Consider the following 19,550-nt stretch of genomic DNA (forward strand, 5'->3'; position numbering starts at 1 on the left):
TCCTAATTCTTGGTTGTTGCTGATGATGAGCCTATCAATTGGTCCCACACATCTCTGCAGCTGAAAGCAGAGTGCCAAGGAAAGCCATTTATCCTGGCAGTTAAGTATCAGCAAGCGCTTTTAGGAACAGCCTTACTACAGTTGTTCTAACTACAGGGCATGGCTAATGAAGAATCTCCAAGAATTTTCTTAGAGAAAGTAAGTTCCTAGTTATGGGGCTTGAATGAGCACAACACAATCTTTGAGCATGGTACTCTGTTTATTAATTTTTTTTAATTACTTCTGTGCAAGGAATCCAGTAATATTGACAGCATTTTATCTGGTGGATTGGTTTTGGTACAACCCCTGGATCATCGATCAAAGAATCTTCTGTAGCAAAATTTGGAAGAAAAGACTCATTACATATTTATATTTACCATCGTATTTCAAAAAATGACAAAGCGTCATTTTCACTTTGGTAACTTTGTTGACTATTGACTTATTTTGCCTTTGGTTCTAACATACGTCAGAAAAGTAAAATATTATCTATTCATCAGTTGATGGACATTTAGTCTCTTTCCATAAACTGATGAATGGATAAAGAAATTGTGGTTTATATACACGATGGAATACTACTTGGCAGTGAGAAAGAATGAAATATGGCCTTTTGGAGTAACGTGGATGGAACTGGAGAGTGTTATGCTAAGTGAAATAAGTCATACAGATAAAGACAGATACCATATGTTTTCACTCTTATGTGGATCCTGAGAAACTTAACAGAAGACCATGGGGGAGGGGAAGAAAAAAAAAGGTTATAGAGGGAGGGAGCCAAACCATAAGAGACTCTTAAAAACTGAGAATAAACTGAGCGTTGATGGGGGGGTGAAAGGGAGGAGAAGGTGGGTGATGGGCATTGAGGAGAGCACCTGTTGGGATGAGCACTGGGTGTTGTATGGAAACCAATTTGACAATAAATTTCATATTAAAAAAAAATATATAGCAAAAGAAACACCTACAAATGACATAAGACTCTTACTTTTGAATATTTCAAAATATTGACAGTGATGGCATGCCAGTATGATTACAATTGCAAAACAAGTCTAATTCACTGCATTTGATTTGTTATTTTCATTCACTGCTAACACCATTTCTGGTTATCCTTCTACTAACCAAAATTTGTATACATTTCTATACTTCTTTGCACAAAATGATTCCATTTACTTCTGATTTCAGTACAGAGGCTTAGTCTATGGAACTTTAGAGGGTAAACATACCAATAATTGGTATACATTGGCTTTCTCATAGGCTGCTCTCCTAGGATCAAGTGAACCTTAATTCATAATATAGAATTTCCTTTTATATCTATCTTCTTGTCATGTATTCTTGGAAAATATACGGCTCAACTGAATTAAAATGTAGCAGGCGATATAGATTGGTGTGTCTGTGTGTGTATGTGAATATGTGTGTTTATGTGAAGAGTGAAGTCAATGTGGGTATGTGTATATCAACTTGTGATAATCTGTGGTGAAATTTTGTTTTATATTAATTGGCAGCATTTATGGTTTTTTTTTTAATTTTTTTTAACGTTTATTTATTTTTGAGACAGAGAGAGACAGAGCATGAACGGGGGAGGGTCAGAAGAGGGAGACACAGAATCTGAAACAGGCCTCAGGCTCTGAGCGGTCAGCACAGAGCCCGACGCGGGGCTCGAATTCACGGACTGTGAGATCATGACCGGAGCCGAAGTCGGACACTTAACCGACTGAGCCACCCAGGCGGCAGCATTTATGTTTTAACATAATTGACAGTTCCAAATCAGCCTAATTACCTGTTTGTTGAGTACTGCATTAATTAAGAGGCCTTACATTCCAAATAACAGAAAGCCCACTGTAGTTGACTAAACAAATACAGGAAACTTTTGGTTGAGTGCATGTACCGGTGGAAGAGGAAAAGCAGGGCTCAGACATGACTTTATCTATCATGAGGGATCCAGCTCTATATCTCTCAACCTTGTTCGTCTTCACATAGTGGTTTTTCCTGTATGGCTTTATTAAAAATGACTGCAGTAGGTGTAGACCTCATATCTACCTAAGGAAAGGGAATCCATTTGCAACACTTCACCAATTGTGAGGTTTACTGTTATTGGGCCAGCTTAGCATGAATGTTTAGCTCTGAACTCCTTAACTCTGGTGAAGTGATTGGGATGTACTGAGCCATGGTCACATTCCCACACCTGAAGATAGGAGGGGAGCCTAGCTCCTGGAATTGTCCTGGAAACACTGGGATCTCTAAGTGAACACCAGGGATGGTTGAAAAGGGTAGGATGAAAGTAAAATGCACACTAAAGATATAATCAACAAATACAGTTATTTTTTTTTTTAATCTGAATTGTCTGCTGCTCCAAAAAAAGTATGGTCTGGTACACAAACTCTCATTTCTCATTCTATAAAGACTGACATTATTCTAAAAGACATTTTAGCTATTCATTGTGGTGTCAGAGAGTGGGTGTCAAAGAGAAGTTCAGCAGGGAAGCAGAATGAAGAGAACACTGGACAATTTCCCAGCTCTCCTGAGTCAGGTCTTCACAGTATGGCTTCATTAATCTCTTTGAAGTAATTTCTCTGAACATCAGACACACATTCAAATGTTAGCACAAAAATACATTTCAAAGCTAAATATGAATGCTCTTCATGCCATGTATCATTTTGGATTAACCAAATCTCTTTGATAAGGTGTAACTATTCCTCCAGGTTTTAGCCAATAATAGCTTTAGGTAGGCCCAGGAGACATATTCAAAATATTTAACAACTCTGTGACAGAGTTTCTGCCAATCACAGTGCCCACAGCCAAGGAGATAGGTTGGCAGTTAATGTCCCTAAACTACGAGTCCTATTAAATGACAGGTTAGGTCTTTCCACAGGGAACCCTTGAGTAGTTATAGTGAACTCTTAAGATTTAAAAAGGATTTCTTATTTAAAAAATGCAACTTGAGTGGTAAAAATGGATGTCAAATGGCTTGATACATTTGTGAGCATGAGGTCACTTGGATCTTTTTCATTATTGCTCTGAAATTTTTTCTATTACAACGAATAAGTCTAAGTTGCTTTAAAAAAAAATAGATGGCTATCAACTTAAGTTTTTGACCTAGAAGAACAGGTAAATAAACCTCCAAATTACAAATTATTTCTTCGACAGTCATAACCAATTTTTTGTTTCATCTTGTTTTTCAACAGTTACTTCTATGTCAATACTCTGTCAATATCTTTAATCTCTTTTAAGAATGTATTTTCCAAAAGAAAGCCACCCTGTTTTTGACTGCCTTCCACCACTGCTTGCATTAACAGCTCTGTCAACTTTAAGATTAGTGATTCCAGGGTCTATACCTGAGATCTTCCAAGCCATAAGAGAACGATCATTTTGTTGGGAAACTCAGTTTTTCCCAGAGAAGCACTGTTGATAATTTCTGAAAGACTTTTGATGACTACTGTTCTCTAGTCATCCATAACTTTTTGATGTCACAGTCACTGTTTTCATGAAAGTAAAACCTATTGTCAGGAAAACCGATTCCCGTGATAGGTCAGGCAACATTTGCACATATTTTTCTAACATTAAGAATAAATAATATCGACATATATAGATATATTAATATCTTAATAAAAACCAGGGAAACATTTGTTGAAATGATTAGAGTTAGATTATTATTGATTTTCACTGCCACTAGGAACTGCTTATTCATTGTGACCTCCCTTCCATTCTTAAAAATAAAGAAGAAAAAAATGCTTTGAAGGATTATTTACAAACTATATTGATCTTTTTCCCCCCTTTTTCTTAGATCAGGCAATGCAGTATCTTGAGCGAAGTTAAAAGAAACACATCTTGACCATACTTTAACTTAAAAAAAAAAACAAACCTGTACCAACTGAAACATTTCCTACTTTCTTCCCAATTCAGTCCCTTTCTCATCTCTATAATAATTCATACTCCCTGAAACGAGAGTGTTACTAGAGAAGAGAGAACACTGAGTTTGCCAGTGTGATAATCACTCTCAAATTTATATCTATCTGTATTTTAGACATACGTAGTCAACTTGAATTTCCAACTCAAATGCCCAAGATAGAATTCAAAACTTGCATTGTTTCATATTTAGTAAACGTCAGAATCTTATTGCCATCATCTATTGCTTGTAGAAATCTAGGAGTCAGCTCTGATACCCTCACTTTTTCTAAAGCCTACACCCAGACAATCAATTGATACTTTTCTGTCAGTTTCATCTTTTAATATACCTTGAATACGTCAACTTTTCATTCTTCACTGATACTTCCCTCACTCAAGTCTCTTAATCTTCTGTATCCACATGTGTCCCTCCTCACCAAATTCACACTCTCCCAGCTGCCAAAATGATCATGTAAAAAAACCTCAAACCTGATAAGGACACTCTTTTATTTAAGAATTTTTAGGGGGCGCCTGGGTGGCTCAGTCGGTTAAACATCCGACTTCGGCTCAGGTCATGATCTCACGGTCCGTGAGTTCGAGCCCCACGTCGGGCTCTGTGCTGACGGCTCAGAGCCTGGAGCCCGTTTCAGATTCTGTGTCTCCCTCTCTCTCTGACCCTCCCCTGTTCATGCTCTCTCTCTGTCTCAAAAATAAATAAACGTTAAGAATTTTTAGTGGCTTCCCATGGCTCCTAGTAAACAAACCAATAGTCCTGATATGGTACCTAAGGTCCTGGATCAACGGTTCTCAATCCTGGCTTCAAATTATAAATATATATGATCCTTTTCTTCGGTACCTCAAGGGAAGTTGATTTAACTTTCTCAGTTTTATTTCTGATGCTCCAGAGCTAGAGTCTGTTTGATTTAACCACACGTACATGCTGGAGTGGACAGGTAGAGGAATAAATAGATTGGGAATTCCCAGAAGATTATAGAGTGCTAACAAACCAATCAGTAGGGATTCCATATTGTAGCTTGAGAATGTTGGGACTAGAGTCACTGTACAATTACTGTCATGGTTTCCCCTACATATCAGTCAGAGTTCTCCTGAGAAATAGAATGAAGAAGATTGATTCATTTGCTCTAAGGAATTGGCTCCTTAGAGCCAATCCTCATTTTGATGGAGGAGGCTGACATGTTAAAGACTCAGGAGAGTTGTAGTTGCAGTCCAAAGGCAGCCTTCTGGCAAGCCAGGAAGAACTCGTGTTGCAGATGATGTATTCAGTCTGCTGGAGAATTTCCTCTTGCTTGGGTGGGACATGGAGCAAGGGTGAGTTCAGCCTTTTGTTTTAACTCAAGTTTTCCACTAATTAGATAAGGCCCACCCACAGTATAGTAGGCAATCTGCTTTACTCAAAGTTCACTGATGAAATGTAAATCTCATCCAAAAACACCCTCATAGAAACATCCAGAAATATCTGGGCACCATGGCCCAGCCAAATTATAACATAAAGGTAACCATTATACTATTTATTTACTTTCCCTTTTGTAATCTTTTAATAGACGGCTACAATTAAAGTCAGGGTATGTAAGGTGTCATCTGTTAATTTATGAACCATTTGAATAGGAATTACAAGGAAAACTTGTTAAAGGATGAATTCCTGGGTCCCATACAGATTAATGGACTCAGAACTTGCCTTTTAATAAATGCAGGAAATCATTTTCTGACTAGTAAAATTTGAGAATGATTTAATTCCGTGTCTTCCGAAATAATTGGATCATACAGTAGTTATTGTTTCCTTGAATTGTTTGCTTTACTACATACACAGTAATGATCAGTGTGCATGTTTTCCATTATTAGCACTGCCTTCAAGGAGTTCTCAAGGGCTTGAACCAAGAGTTTCACGAAGGATATGAATACAATCCTGGAAGAAAATTACATGACCCTTTTATTATTGTTGTGGTTGCATGGAATAGGACATTATCTATGATATTTGCTTGGAATGGCATTAGAAAATTAGCCTTGTCCTAAGATGCTTTCACCTGATTTCTAAATCAGAATTTCTAAATTTGATTGTAAGAAAATTGTATCTTAAGTCATGTTATATATTCTCCTGAAGAATAAAAACATACATGAACAGAATCTGTCTTTATTATCTTTTTACAGTGAATTAGTAAATATGTACATAGAAGTATTTCCAAGATCATTTCCTTAGGGCAGTACTCATTTTAAAATTTGGTTCACAAGTCAAAAAGCTCAGTGAATGTTTTATACTGCATTGATTTTTTAAGAGTCATGATAAGCATTAAGGACTATTAATGCTTCCAAGAAGTTCTCTAGTTTAAAGAAATTGTTCCATTTGTTTTCATAAAATGTGCCCACTGGCTTATATAAAAAAACCATGTTTTTAAGGGCACCTGGGTGGCTCAGTTGGTTGGGCGTCCGACTTCACCTCAGGTCATGATCTCGCGGTTTGTAAGTTTGAGCTCCACGTCGGGCTCTGTGTTGACAGCTTGGAGCCTGGAGCCTGCTTCAGATTGTGTGTCTCCTTCTCTCTCTGCCCTTCTCCCACTTGTGCTCTGTCTCTCTCTGCCTATCAAAAATAAATAAATGTTAAAAAAAATTTAAAAAACATGTTTTTATATGGCATTATTTAACATTTTTCTGGAGCATATTTTGGAATATGCTAATTTAGCAATTTCTGTCTTTAATTATTCATTCAATAACAACCATTTTTGAGATCCTTCTCTGTTCTAGGCAGTGTATTATGCTTTGGGACATACAAAAATGAAGAATATAGAGCTTTGATATAAGGAAAGGCATGGTTTGGAATTTTCAGACACATAAGTGGATAAATTGCAAAGCTATGACCTAGATATTTAATAGAGACCCAAACTGAGTGTTACAAGGGGTCAAGGGATCTATTTTGTCTTCTTGGTAAACTTGAGGTGTAAAATAAAAAAAAAAATTATGGTTTTGAATAAGCACAATCCTTCTGTGAAAAGTGGGAACAAGAAGAGGTTTTAAAGCAAGATAGAGACATGATCAATTAAAAATACTTTCAGAAAGATCATTTGGTAGGACTATGGTGGAGGGGTGTAGTACGAAGAGCCTGGTGAGAGAAAGAACAGATGGGAAGCTATGACAATATTTCAGCTGAGTGATCCTGAGTTTCTGAACTAAGGCAGTTGCAGTGGAATTGAAGAATACAGGCCAGATTTGAGAGACATTCAGAGAATAACTGACAGGAGAAGCTGACATTTGAATATGGGGACGGAAGGGAGATGGAAAGGTGACAAAGATTGCCTTAAGATTTGTACCTTAGGACATGGCATGGGTGGTAATTCTAATAACATCTCAGGACAGAGAGGAAGGAAAGAGGGTATTGATTTCAGACTTGAACCCACGAAGTTTGTTATGCCTGGAAGGGAGCAACATGCACATCCATTCTGGATGAAACTCAAAAAAGATCAGGGTTGACAAATTTACTTGCAAGTTATCAACCTATAGATAACTGAAGTTAGGACTGTGGGTGAGAACATTCAGAAAGCACATCGAATAAAGAGGACACAGAAAGAAGACAGGAATCTGGCTAAGAGTGATGTGTATAATATGAACTAATGAGAGAGAGCCTTTGGTGAAGACCAAGAGAATGCAATTAGAAAACATTCAAGGAGAGCAAGACGGAAGGAAGGAGTTTCAAGAAATGCATCCATGTATCCCTCAGTGCTGCACAGAGTTTTAATTTCCCTTATTTTCTTCTCCTTTGCAGTCTCCTCCACTGCTGCTTAGAAGCTCTTCTCTAGATGTGCTAAATATGCACTGACATTGTTTTCTATTTGATAGTTTTATTTTCTATATTTAATTATTCAATCTAATGGAATTCATTTTATGATTAAATGTGGCATTTAGATTTAAGTTGATGCCCCTCCTCCACCCAGAAGATAATTTATCCATCTCATATGTTCACCACTTCAAAATGGCTCCATCTCAACTCCTCTGTGTCATCTGATTCACTTGCTCCAGCCCTGTGACTGTTGCCAGGACTAACTGGTGAACCTACTTCACCACACAGACCTCCCGGTCCCTGCCCTAACAGGCTTCCTTACAGATACAAAGGAGTGAAAGGCAACAGTTCCTGTTCAATGAGGAAATAGGTGTAAATACTGTGGTGTGTGTGTGTGTGTGTGTGTGTGTGTGTGTGTGTGTGTGTGTTGTAACTAGAACAAATATCCTTGGGGCACATCCTTGACTAACCAATGACAGATGGGAGAGGGGAAATCTAAAGATCAATTTTTTTTTTGCCTTTGACCTCAGATGGTGTGTCATAAGAAGCAATAGTCTACACTGTCTCTTAGAAAATGGTCTCTGAGTTGGAGTAGTCAGCCAATCAATACAATTCTTGCACTTTCTATTGGCTTTCTCCTTTTCTTACTTCATTCTCCTTTTCTTTATTCTTTCTGTCTGGGATTAGTCTCCCTGATAAAAGGGGTATCCTATTAGCCTTTGCCTCAGGATCTACTTTCCATGGATCCAAAGCTAAGACATTACTCAACAATAACAACATTTATTAAGAGCCCATTCTTGCTTCTTGGGTTTGGAATTGTTTCACAATATAATAGGGTATTAAGAGGGACTCTGGGTATATCACACGTCCAGTTGATGTCTCTTTAGCTTACTTATTATGGTCACATAACACATTTTAATATGAGATTTGTCGATTCTCTCCACATTATTCTTTATTTTCAATCTCTTCTTATTTATTTCCATCAATGCATAATGTTATCCATATACAATGTGATCATTGTGTAATGCAATCCATGTGTAATGTGATCAATGTTGTTGCATTGTTTCATCCATCACAGGCCTCAGAAGTTATGAACAACACAATAGCTGGCAAGTCCTTACCTTTCTAAAATAAAGTGCCAGAGCTCTTTGAGACATGCTCAAATATTATGAAAGTGGTTTATAGCTAATTCTATTCCACTAGCCATTTCCAGTTGGTTGTGAGAAAACGAAAAATTATTTGGGGTTTAAAAGGCTGTAATGAGAATTGCTTTGTAAAGAGTTGACAGATTACTATGTGTCCTCTTCACAATTGCCCACGAGGGAAAGAGGAAGATAAAACCAGATGGAAGGAATTTCAAGAGAATATTTTGGGAAGCTTGCCATGGATTCCCTGGGGTGAGGAACACTGGAACAAGAACACTGGAACTTTCACACCTAGAAAGTATAATGATGAGCTATGCCTGGGTGTACCAGCCAAGGCAGCCAGATAAGAGAGCTTTCACTGTGAGCAAGCTGTGCTTGGTGGGGCAAAGTGTCCGTGGAGATTGGAGCTGGCTGAGCCATTTTGTAGAAACTCCCAAGGGTGCTTTTGCTAGAAAAGCAAAGAAGACAGGAGATGTACTCCCAAAGGTGGGAAGGTGAGGGAGGAGTTACGGGCAGCCAGCATAGTTGGGCCATCTACAATTGGAGGACACTAACAGGGAAATTCTGAGGGCTCCCAAAAAGAATATTCAAAACCTCTTTAAAAGAGACAATCTTCTGGGGCACCTGGGTGGCTCAGTTAGTTAAGCCTCTGACTTCAGCTCAGGTCATGATCTCATAGTTCAAGAGTTTTATCCCCACATCGGGCTCTGTGCTGACTGCTCAGAGGCTGGAGCCTGCTTCAGATTCTGTGTCTCCCTCTCTTTCTGCCCCACCCCTGCTTGTGCTCTGTCTGTCTCTCTCTCTTTCAAAAATAAATCAACATTAATTTTTTTAAAAAAGAGAGAAAATCTTCAACCAAAGAGACTAATGCCCCTGAGGTTCAAGTCCTTTTATTTCTCTGTCACTTCATGAATATGAGATAGTGAGGTTTGGGCTATGGTGGATGGCAGCAGTGGGGACACATTGGATCTGAAGAGGGGAATGATGTGGCTCAAGGAGAGGCACTGCCTTAACCAGAACCTGATAGTTGTATCTGGAACACAACTAAGAGACTGTTTTCTCTATCCAAAGCTCTAGATCTGGTGATGAGAATTTTCTTATCATATATATGGCTCTCTCTCCAGGAAGACAAATCTAGTCTCATGAGCACTGGGTCAGGGCAGACTCCCTGTCACTTCATGAACATAGAACACATGGCTACTATTGCTTTATTGTCATCCACATGGGGCTACAGCCTTTACCAAATTAAGTCTATGGCTTCCTACTGTACTTAAGGAAAGGAACTCTCAGTGATTCTAAGATGGATTACTCTCCTAAGCAATGTTATCCTCAGTGATTCTATAGTAACTTCCTGTTTTAATTTATCTTGAATTAATTTACCAGCTTCTCACACTAAAGAAGAAACAGGGAGGGGACCCACACAGCCAATCTTTTGTAAGCCATCTAGGCTGGAAGAGTACCTACAACATGTGAGTTCCAGGGGGCCATAGATATCTACTTAGCACAATGTGAAATGATTGGAATATTCTAGAAAGGGCAAGGAATTTGACCAGTGATTTTCTTAAAACTTGAAAGAGTAAAGTGTATACAGTCCCATTCTTGTGGTTATCCTCTTTTTCATTATCACTTGATCCTAGCATTTTCTTCTTCTTTTTTTAAATGTTTATTTATTTTTGAGAGGGAGAGAGAGACAGAGTGTGAGTGAGGCAGGGGCAGAGAGGCGAGGAAGACACAGAATCCAAAGCAGGGTCCAGACTCTGAGCTGTCAGCACAGGGCCCGACGCAGGGCTTGAACTCGAGAACTGTGAGATTGTGACCTGGGCCGAAGTCAGACGCTTAACCAACTGAGCCACCCAAGTGTCCCCTCCTAGCATTTTCTTTTGCAATTAATGCAACTTCTACCATCCATCACAATTTTAGGGAAATCTTCTGATGGTCACTCATTACGGTTAATGTGACATCCCCACCTGTATTCTGAAACTGGGGTCAAATCCACTCCCTCCCAGTTAGGCCAGGCATTCTTTGGATAACGTGATGCTTGGAAACCAAGCTTCTTCAAAACAACTCTCTCCTATAGTGTTAATATTTTTTCACAAGGGTGCCAAAATATGTTGCTTATACTTTATAGTTTTCCCCACATAATTCTTAATGAAACAGATTACTCTTTCTTTATTAAGAATTCCATTGACTATTTTTCACACCTGTACATTTGTAATATTCATGCATCATATTAGACTGCTTGTACCTGGATGAGAGACATTCTTTTTTTTAATGTTCATTTATTTATTTTGAGAAGGGGGAGAGAGAGAGAAAGAGTACAGGGGAGGGGCAGAGAGAGAGGTAGAGAGAGAGCCCAAGCAGGCTCTGTGCTGACAGTGCAGACATGGAGTTCAACCTAACCAACCCTGAGATCAAGTCCTGAGCTGAAATCGAGAGTCGTATGCTTAACCAACTGAGTCATCCAGGTGTCCTGAGAGACATTCTGTGTGACACGTAAACTATGGTAGAATTGATCATCCCTCTGTGACTAAGGCTTTGTTACCATTTCTTCTCTTCAAAGGAATGAGTGTCTTTCATGAGGCTTTCAAGTCCCTCAGAGAATTCATATTCATCAGGTTGGCCTTATCATTCATCCAAATGTCAGAGAATCTCAGAAGTGGACACAGTTTGGGATGAAGTTGGCATCTCTCCCTTACTGCACCTCCCTTCTATTTCATCTATTAATTCCAGAGAGTCATGGAGGATAGACTATGCCCCTCAGAGCCGTTCAGTTTCTCAGCTTTCCTGGGGACCATCATGAGAAAGGAAGATCTAAGCTGGTAGGGTTCTGTGCCCCAACCCAGCTTCAACAGGGGTAGGTCTGCTTTTATCGGTTTTATTTTTCCTCCTTCACAAGTTTTCTTAACAAGTTGTAAGAATCTTATTTGCCCCTACCTTTAATCACAGTACTAGAAGGTGCTTAGGGTCATGAGTTACTTAGCCCTGGTAACTATTACCATAACTCTGGTATTAGTGCGGCCAATCATATTTTCTTGCAAATAGATGGTGAATAATATGCAATTTTGGAAAACACACTTTCAATGCAAATTTTTCTTTCACACTCCCATCATAATGGTTGCACAAAATTAATTTATTACATAAAAGTCCTCTTGTTTTGAAAATGAAATCCTCTTGCTTTAGAATGTGTGCATTAAGATGTTTCTCAGAAAATAATATTTATATATAAATTATATATACAAAATTATACACATATAAATTATATATAAATTATACATATATAAATGATAAATATATATATATATATATCATTGCTGCAATTTTTGCTTTTATTTGAACATCCCCTGAAGTTACCGCTTTTCATACATGTTTGAAAGGCATGCAAAATTGAAGTATCAGTGACACTTTCTTTAGTACAGCTATTTTGCCTTTAAATAGCACCAATTTAAATGTGCATTATTATGTTAGGTGGGTTTATTTTCTAAAGCCACCATTTGAAACACTATACTAGTGGTTCTAGATAGTTATTTACACAATTACTTTAATGGCCTGTCCCACCCTTATCTCTGAATTTCAAACTGCTCTTTTTTCAGTTGTATCATTTTGTAACCCACACAAAACACAAGGAATGTTTACTGGTGAAAAAGCTGATTAGACCATCTCTTTCTCTTTTTTTAAATGTTTATTCATTTATTCTGAGAGAAAGAGAGAGAGAGCAGGGGAGGGTCAGAGAGAGAGGGAAAGAGAGATTCCTAGGCAGGGTCCACACTGTCCGTGCAGAGCCAGAAGCAAGGCTTAATCCCCAGAGCTGTGACATCATGACCTGAGCTGAAGGCAAAGGTTGGATGTTTAACCTGCTGAGCCTCCCAGGCTGGACCATCTCTTTGACTTAGGAAAGTATTTTAAAATAAACCCCCAAAACAAAATCAAGAATAAGGCAAGGATCACCTTGAGCCCCACTACCCTCACAGAACTAGTCCAACTGAGTTGAACCTGATGGCCTTATCCAGTGCAAAGGCCTCCAAGAGATTTCTCCATTTTTAGGGGCTATTTCTTCCTGCCTATCTTGTCTCTCAGATCTCACACCTGTGAGAACCACTGTGGCTTTGCCTTGAATCAAGGTGAGTGTGGATTTCAGGCACTTCATTGGCCTGGAACACTTTATTATTCAAAAATAATCATCAGACTGGTGAACTTTGCAAATGACTATCATGGGGATGGTTCACCTCCCGGAGTGTCAGACCTCCCATCCCAGCACTAATGCCACTTTGACTCTTTTCTTTCTTCCTCTTGTCTTTCTTCCTCCTTCCTAGTACTAACAAGGATTCTTGAGTTCTTATATTGAAATAGTCCCAACCACTCACAGAATCAGCTCACTTTCACTTCATAAGAAGTGTTTTGGTGAATGTATCTTTCACTATTTTATTACAGAAAAAAATAAGAAAGGTTTTGTTTTGCTTTGTTCCTAGTAGTAGTTTTGTTGTTGCTGAGAATGGGTAGGGGCTATCTTTTTTGTCGGACTGCCAAGAAGCCAATTTTTTTTTTTTCTTATATAAAGGCAAGCACTTGGGGGTGGGGGGGTGGGATGGGTTGGAATGGTAAGTGGATTTCTTCTCTATTGATAGGCAAAGGTATCCTGAGTAACAGAAGGTACTAATTAGACCATGAATAGACCAGAACCAATGTTGGGTCACTTCAGATATAGCCAACATTAAGAGAGGAGCAAGACAATGGAGAAATGTAGGGAATAAAAGCAAGCATACTCAATTCGGTTGAGTTGAGTTAAAGAAACAGCGTACGTCACTTACGAACCTACAATGTAAAAAAAGGTGGAAACATGAGAAATCCTTTAAATTATTTCTTTCATTTCATTACATGTCTGTAGTTACAAAAGCATTTGTGGGCTAATAGCAAATTAGAAGTTCTCCATGTAGATTTGTTCTTCATTTAAACACAATTTTTGAATTTATTTGTTTTTCACTGAACTTGAAAATATCTTGTGTGGGATATTAGGCTCTGTGATTTTTGTAGGTTCTCTCATCGAATTCTCACATCAAACTACATCAAATGGTAGAAGCTATTTCTATCTCATTTTAGCAGTGAGAAAAGCCAAGCCCAGGGAGGTTAGTAAATTACTGAAGATCACAAATCTAGAAACTTCGAAGCAAGGATTCATAAGCCAACAATTCTGTGCTGGCATCAGCGGTCTTAGCTAAGATCCTAAAAGTCATGATGATTTAGATGACTTTGAATTGTGTTTTAAGCCTGGTATGTGTCAGTATGATTAACAGAGTGGTATGTTAGTAAATGTTATCCCTAATAAAGTGGTATCTTTTAATTATTCTCTAATATTTAAAATGTGTGATAACAGATTTGTAATAACCTTATAATTTTACTGATTTATTTGATGAAATATTTTCACAATATATGTTTTGGTCCCAATGACTGATGGCATGCCTTACTGAGTACTCAACATTGAAACAGGAGACAATATGGGATTCAGGAACAATCAAGGGCTTGAATATTTTACTCACCTTGTGTTTGTACTGCAAAGACTTTATCATTGTGTTATTTGGGTTTTCTCAGTTATCCAAACTCCATTAGTAATTGCAGCCTCCTCTAAAGATGTGGACTCCAAATTCAATTCCAGAAGAAGGAACATTTTGAAACCGTGAGCAAATAAAGAAGAAAAAATAAATGACACTTCTCTTTCAGTGTGACTATCTACTTGATAGCAGAGATTCAGAAAGACATGCTAATTACTAAATAATTTACAGTTAGTTGTTAGTCAATATTTTTCTTTCGGGAGAAGTATAGTAGTATTTACTGTGTGGCTACTGATAACATACCTAATTTAATGGCACAGTTTCAATGAATTGTGATGTCTACATTGTCCTTCATCTACATTACTTTTTGCAATTGGTATGCAACCTTTCTCAGGCATAGAGGCAGCCTTGTCATTCATTGGTGTTGTGAAGAAGCATAAATAATCACTACGTGACATTCTGACACAAGGGTTTATTTAGTGATGTTTGCATTCTGACATTGACAGAATATGTGAGGACATTTCATCAACAGCAACTCCAGCCTCACAGAATGCAAAAAAAGAATATGCACGTTACTGAGAACTGGGACTGGGCTCTGGACCCCCCCCCCACTTTTACATCATTCTTCTTTCTCTCCCCTTTTCTAATTGTTACATCTTTAGTCTTTGATTTTATTAAAAAGAACTCACTGAAAGAACTTTCCACAGGTATAGAAAATCATTACATGATTTGGTCATTTCACAGCATGTTTTTTTTTTTTTCTTTTTTAATCTTGATGCAAAATGAAACTTGACGCGAAACAAAAACAATACTGATATGTAAATGTTGAACAGCAAGCATCTTCTTTATGTTATGTGCAGAAAAGAGTGCTAACACCCATCCACTCTCTCGAACAGAGAAGTTCGCTAATTTAAAAAAAAAAAAATGTCAATCATCTCAGTTCTGTTTGGAGAATAGGCTTTCCAATTAATAAAGTGAGGCAAGGAAAAAGAGTGGCTGTAGAGAATCATTACATTTAATTGTTACCCCAGTTTCTAGAGCCGTGGTATTATTATCTGTGGGTTCATAATAAATAGGTCAAAGCTCCCTATAAATGAATTAGATATAATTTTTACTTTCTAAAGTTTTACATTCAGATCAGTTTCAAACAATTGCTACTTACTCAACTGAAAATTTGAATTGCTTTAAGCACCTACTTTGTAAGCTGGAGGAGGGAACCACATGACCAGGAAGTGGAGAGTTTAATGCACTCCTACTCCACCCCTAAACTAATCCCCAGGGCCTCCTCCATTATCTCATGGGCAACAGGAAGCTTATCTGTGGGCTACTGGGTAATCACTAACGTGGGTGAGTTTACATTGTCATTTTACTGGGTGAACTCCAAGCAGTTATTTTTCCCGGAAGGTAAAGCTAAATAAAAAATTGTGAGAGTTTTCCCGGAGTAAACACTGGGAGGAAATCTAGAAATAAACATGTATAAAAATGATATCCTAGTTTCTAGTGCTTATCGTTTTTATTTCAGTAATTTCTTCACCCCACCCTCACCACATAATCGTATAATGGAAAGCAAATGGCCAGGTCTGCTCATCCTAGCTTAGCCGTCTGCCAGTGTGGCCAGTTTTGCCAGTGCTCTTCCATTGGTTTATCGGTCATCTTTGTGAGAATTTTAATTTTTGCGCTCTTTCATCTTTTTCTTTCTTCTTCCCTTTCTTTCTTCCTCCTTCCCTTTATTTTTAACTTTTTAAATTCAGGACAGTATGATATCAAGTAGTGAAGAGAGATGGTAAAGACAGACTTCCTACAACTCGTATCTGCATCCACAGAAAGCAATAGAAACATTATCCATAAAAAAAACTTAAAAAATTTCTGAGGCCCCATATTCTTCCATTTAGACATCAGAGGCCCCATATTCTTCCATTCATGTTCATTATTTATGATTGTCATTGGAAGGATTGGATTAAACTGCAGTCAAGCCACCTTGTGTCCTGCTTTGCCCATGTGCTTTTCCAATGAGGGGAAGAGCCTCCCGTATCTTGGATTTAGATCCACGCGTGTTGGACTCCAGTGATGTGAGAGTCCAGGGGAGCATGGGTCATTAATCCCTAGTGTCTCTCTGTTGCCAAAGGATGAAGGCTCTCAGGAGTGGGGAGGGAAGGGAAGAGGATGTCCGTGTGTGACCTTTCCCAGGGAAGCTCCTCTACTAATAAGCAGGAGTTCACACAGATCAGGGTTTCTCAATCCTGTCATAATCACTAAGGGACCTTTTAAAAAAATACTGATGCCTGGGTTTTATACCCACAGAATCTGATATAATGATCTGGGTGGAGTCCCAAGGCAAATCTAATGCATAGCTAGAAACTATAAACAGGGCAATCTGATTTCAGAAAATTCTATTCATCCTTCTTCCTTCCTTTCTAGCCTGGGTTACATATTGTGAAATGTTTGAGTTCTCTTCACCATTCCCTTTGTCATCATGGTTTTTGTGCCCTTTCCTTTATTTTCCTATCTTGTCCTGTGGCCCAACTGCTCCATTACTCCTGACTCTCCCTCTCCTTCATGCAGTCTTAATACTGCCTCAGTACTGGAGGATTCTAAAAGGTATATATGTTTTTCTTTCAGGAGAACTATAGTAGTATTTACTGTTTTGGCTACTGATAACATATCTAATTGAATGGCACAATGTAAATGAAGTCTATTGTCTACAATTTCCTTCATCTGTGTTACCTCTCACAACTGGAATGCAACGTTTCTGAGCCATAGAGGCAGCCTTGTCATTCATTGGTGTTGTCAAGAAGTATATATATATATGTATGTATATTCCTACCCTCTAGCAGACTATAATCAAAGCTAAGATCAACATGGCCATTAGCTATTACCTCTCCCACCCAAAATAAGAGACTTGTGGTTCTACCAGATTCATGTAATTCAGACAAAACTGAAGGTTTATGCATACCTTCTCCATCAGTTGGTTAGACTATATCAGTATTTCTGGATATTTGTTTAACAAAACTTTTAGAAAGACACTGATAAATTCCACCTTTCTGCTCTGACTGGCAGCCACAGAGGTGTGCTGCTTGATCTTCCTTCAAGAAGAACTTGCCTTTCTGCTGGAAGCAGTGCCTGTAGCTGCTAGCCTCCAGCTACAGTGCCTTTCCCAATCTGGTGTAGCACTCAGCAGGAATCCTCTCCTTTTGGGAGTAGCCTCCAGCCAATGCCAGCTCAGTGGGTCCATTAGGATAGGGCCAACCCTGTTCAATATGGTACTATTCCAACGGGAGACTTTCTGGAGCTCCCCATTGGGTTGGCTAAGACTTTATCAAACTTGCATCATAGTCAGAGCATCTGTGTACCCAATTCTGGCTCCTCCCACCTTTCCTATCATTGGTATTAGATCAGCATCACAGTCTATGGGTTCTTTCGGCTTCATCTTGTTCCTTCTCTTTTGTCTTAAGTGCGTGTTACCTCCTAAGAAAACTTTTGCCCTCCTAGCTTTGTGTAAGTATCTGCTTCCAAGATAAACTGTATTGACACAATCTGTCAATCTTTGTTAACATTTAAAAATAAAATTAGAAAATTTGCATTTTTATTTTCCCGTCTTGGAAAACAATTCCAATCTTTTCTGTATACAGCAACTCAGGAAGTTAGGGTGAAAAATCTACTCTTCCAACCCCAAAATGCTACTGGTTGCATTTTTTTTTCTTCCAGTATTTTAATCCATGTTTGTAAGGTTCTATGAAATGAGTGCAAATTATTTCTTCTCTTATTCCAATTACGTTGAAATCTTTCCTCTTAGAAGTCTTGTCATTAACAAAAATCTGCAGATTTCTAAAATAAAGTCACTTGGACACAGGTAATTTAATGCTCAACAAAATGTAAGCGACTCCAGTTTAGTAGGTTTGGAAAATTCACATTAGTTGAAGCAGTATTTCCTTAAAAGAATTGTTTCTCTGAATGTTAAAGCAATCCCCTTCCTTCAGGCACTTACCATGCTGTACTCTTCTTCTTGTTGTTGTTGCTGTTAATATATTTTGTTGGAATCATATTGTCCTAATTTCTGGTCTGTACATCCCTTGGCATAGTGCTAGGCACATGGTTTGTGCATGTTCAATATTAAACTAAGCAACGTTCTTGTACATATTTTGATATCTGGGACTTCATTGATGTTCTTAGGGAAGAAATCCTTAGAAATAGCACCTCGACTGACATGGATAAGGACAAGAAATTGTTATTTTTCCCTTAGTGCTCTGCCAACAAACACTTGGGTCTGAGAAAACAATTATTATTATTATTTTTAGTGAACGTTGAGTTCTGGAAGGATAGTTTAAAAGTCCTTATTCTTTCATAAACCAGAGTACTCCCATGTACAGCACTGGAGTAAAAAGAGGATTTAAATCAGGAAAACCTTGTTAAACAAATGGCTTCCAAGTGACAATGGCGTTTTGCCTTTCTCTGAATCCTCAGGCAGAGGCCAGGGTTTGGAGCCAAGATTAAGGGCTAGATGAGTCATGCGCCATGGTATGGCAGTGCCTCTTTCCCAAGTCTGCGCAATCAAATCTCCAACTGATTTCTTCTTTTCATTTTTTTCTCCTCTTTTTGGCAAGAGAGAAAATAACTTCAGTATTCTTTTTTTAGGAGGGTTAAAAAAAAAAAAGTAACACCATTCTATTGCCAAAAATTGCATATAGAATTTCAAAGGGTGACCTCTTCCCAGATATAGCAGAACTTATGGTGGCAATGGAATGTGTCACCTTTTGAAGCATAAACACTTCAGATCCCCAGGCCTGCCCATGTTTTCATTGTACTTTGGAGAACGAGAGGATTAGGAGTAAAGGAATATGAAATATAATGTCATTTTCACCTGAGTATAATTAATGTCTCTGGCCATGAGACTATCCCATGGTGGGAGTCACAGTGGCAATAAATGAATGGTGAGAAGACAGACGCCAGGTATACGGAGATGTTCAAAGCCTCCCTTTTTTCACAGTTGGCCGATTAAGTAATTTTTAGAATTTGGACTTCTCAGGGGCAGTTTTTTTTTTTTCTTTTACATTAAATATACTCTTCCCTACACTGTTCAGTTACATAATAGGGTGAGTTGCATGTGCAAAGTCATGCCTTTTTAGTATTAAGACACAAAATCATATCCTTCATTTTTGAAGTTCT

The sequence above is a fragment of the Lynx canadensis genome, chromosome C1 (assembly GCF_007474595.2).
Source record: "Lynx canadensis isolate LIC74 chromosome C1, mLynCan4.pri.v2, whole genome shotgun sequence".
NCBI classification, from domain to species: Eukaryota; Metazoa; Chordata; class Mammalia; order Carnivora; family Felidae; genus Lynx; species Lynx canadensis.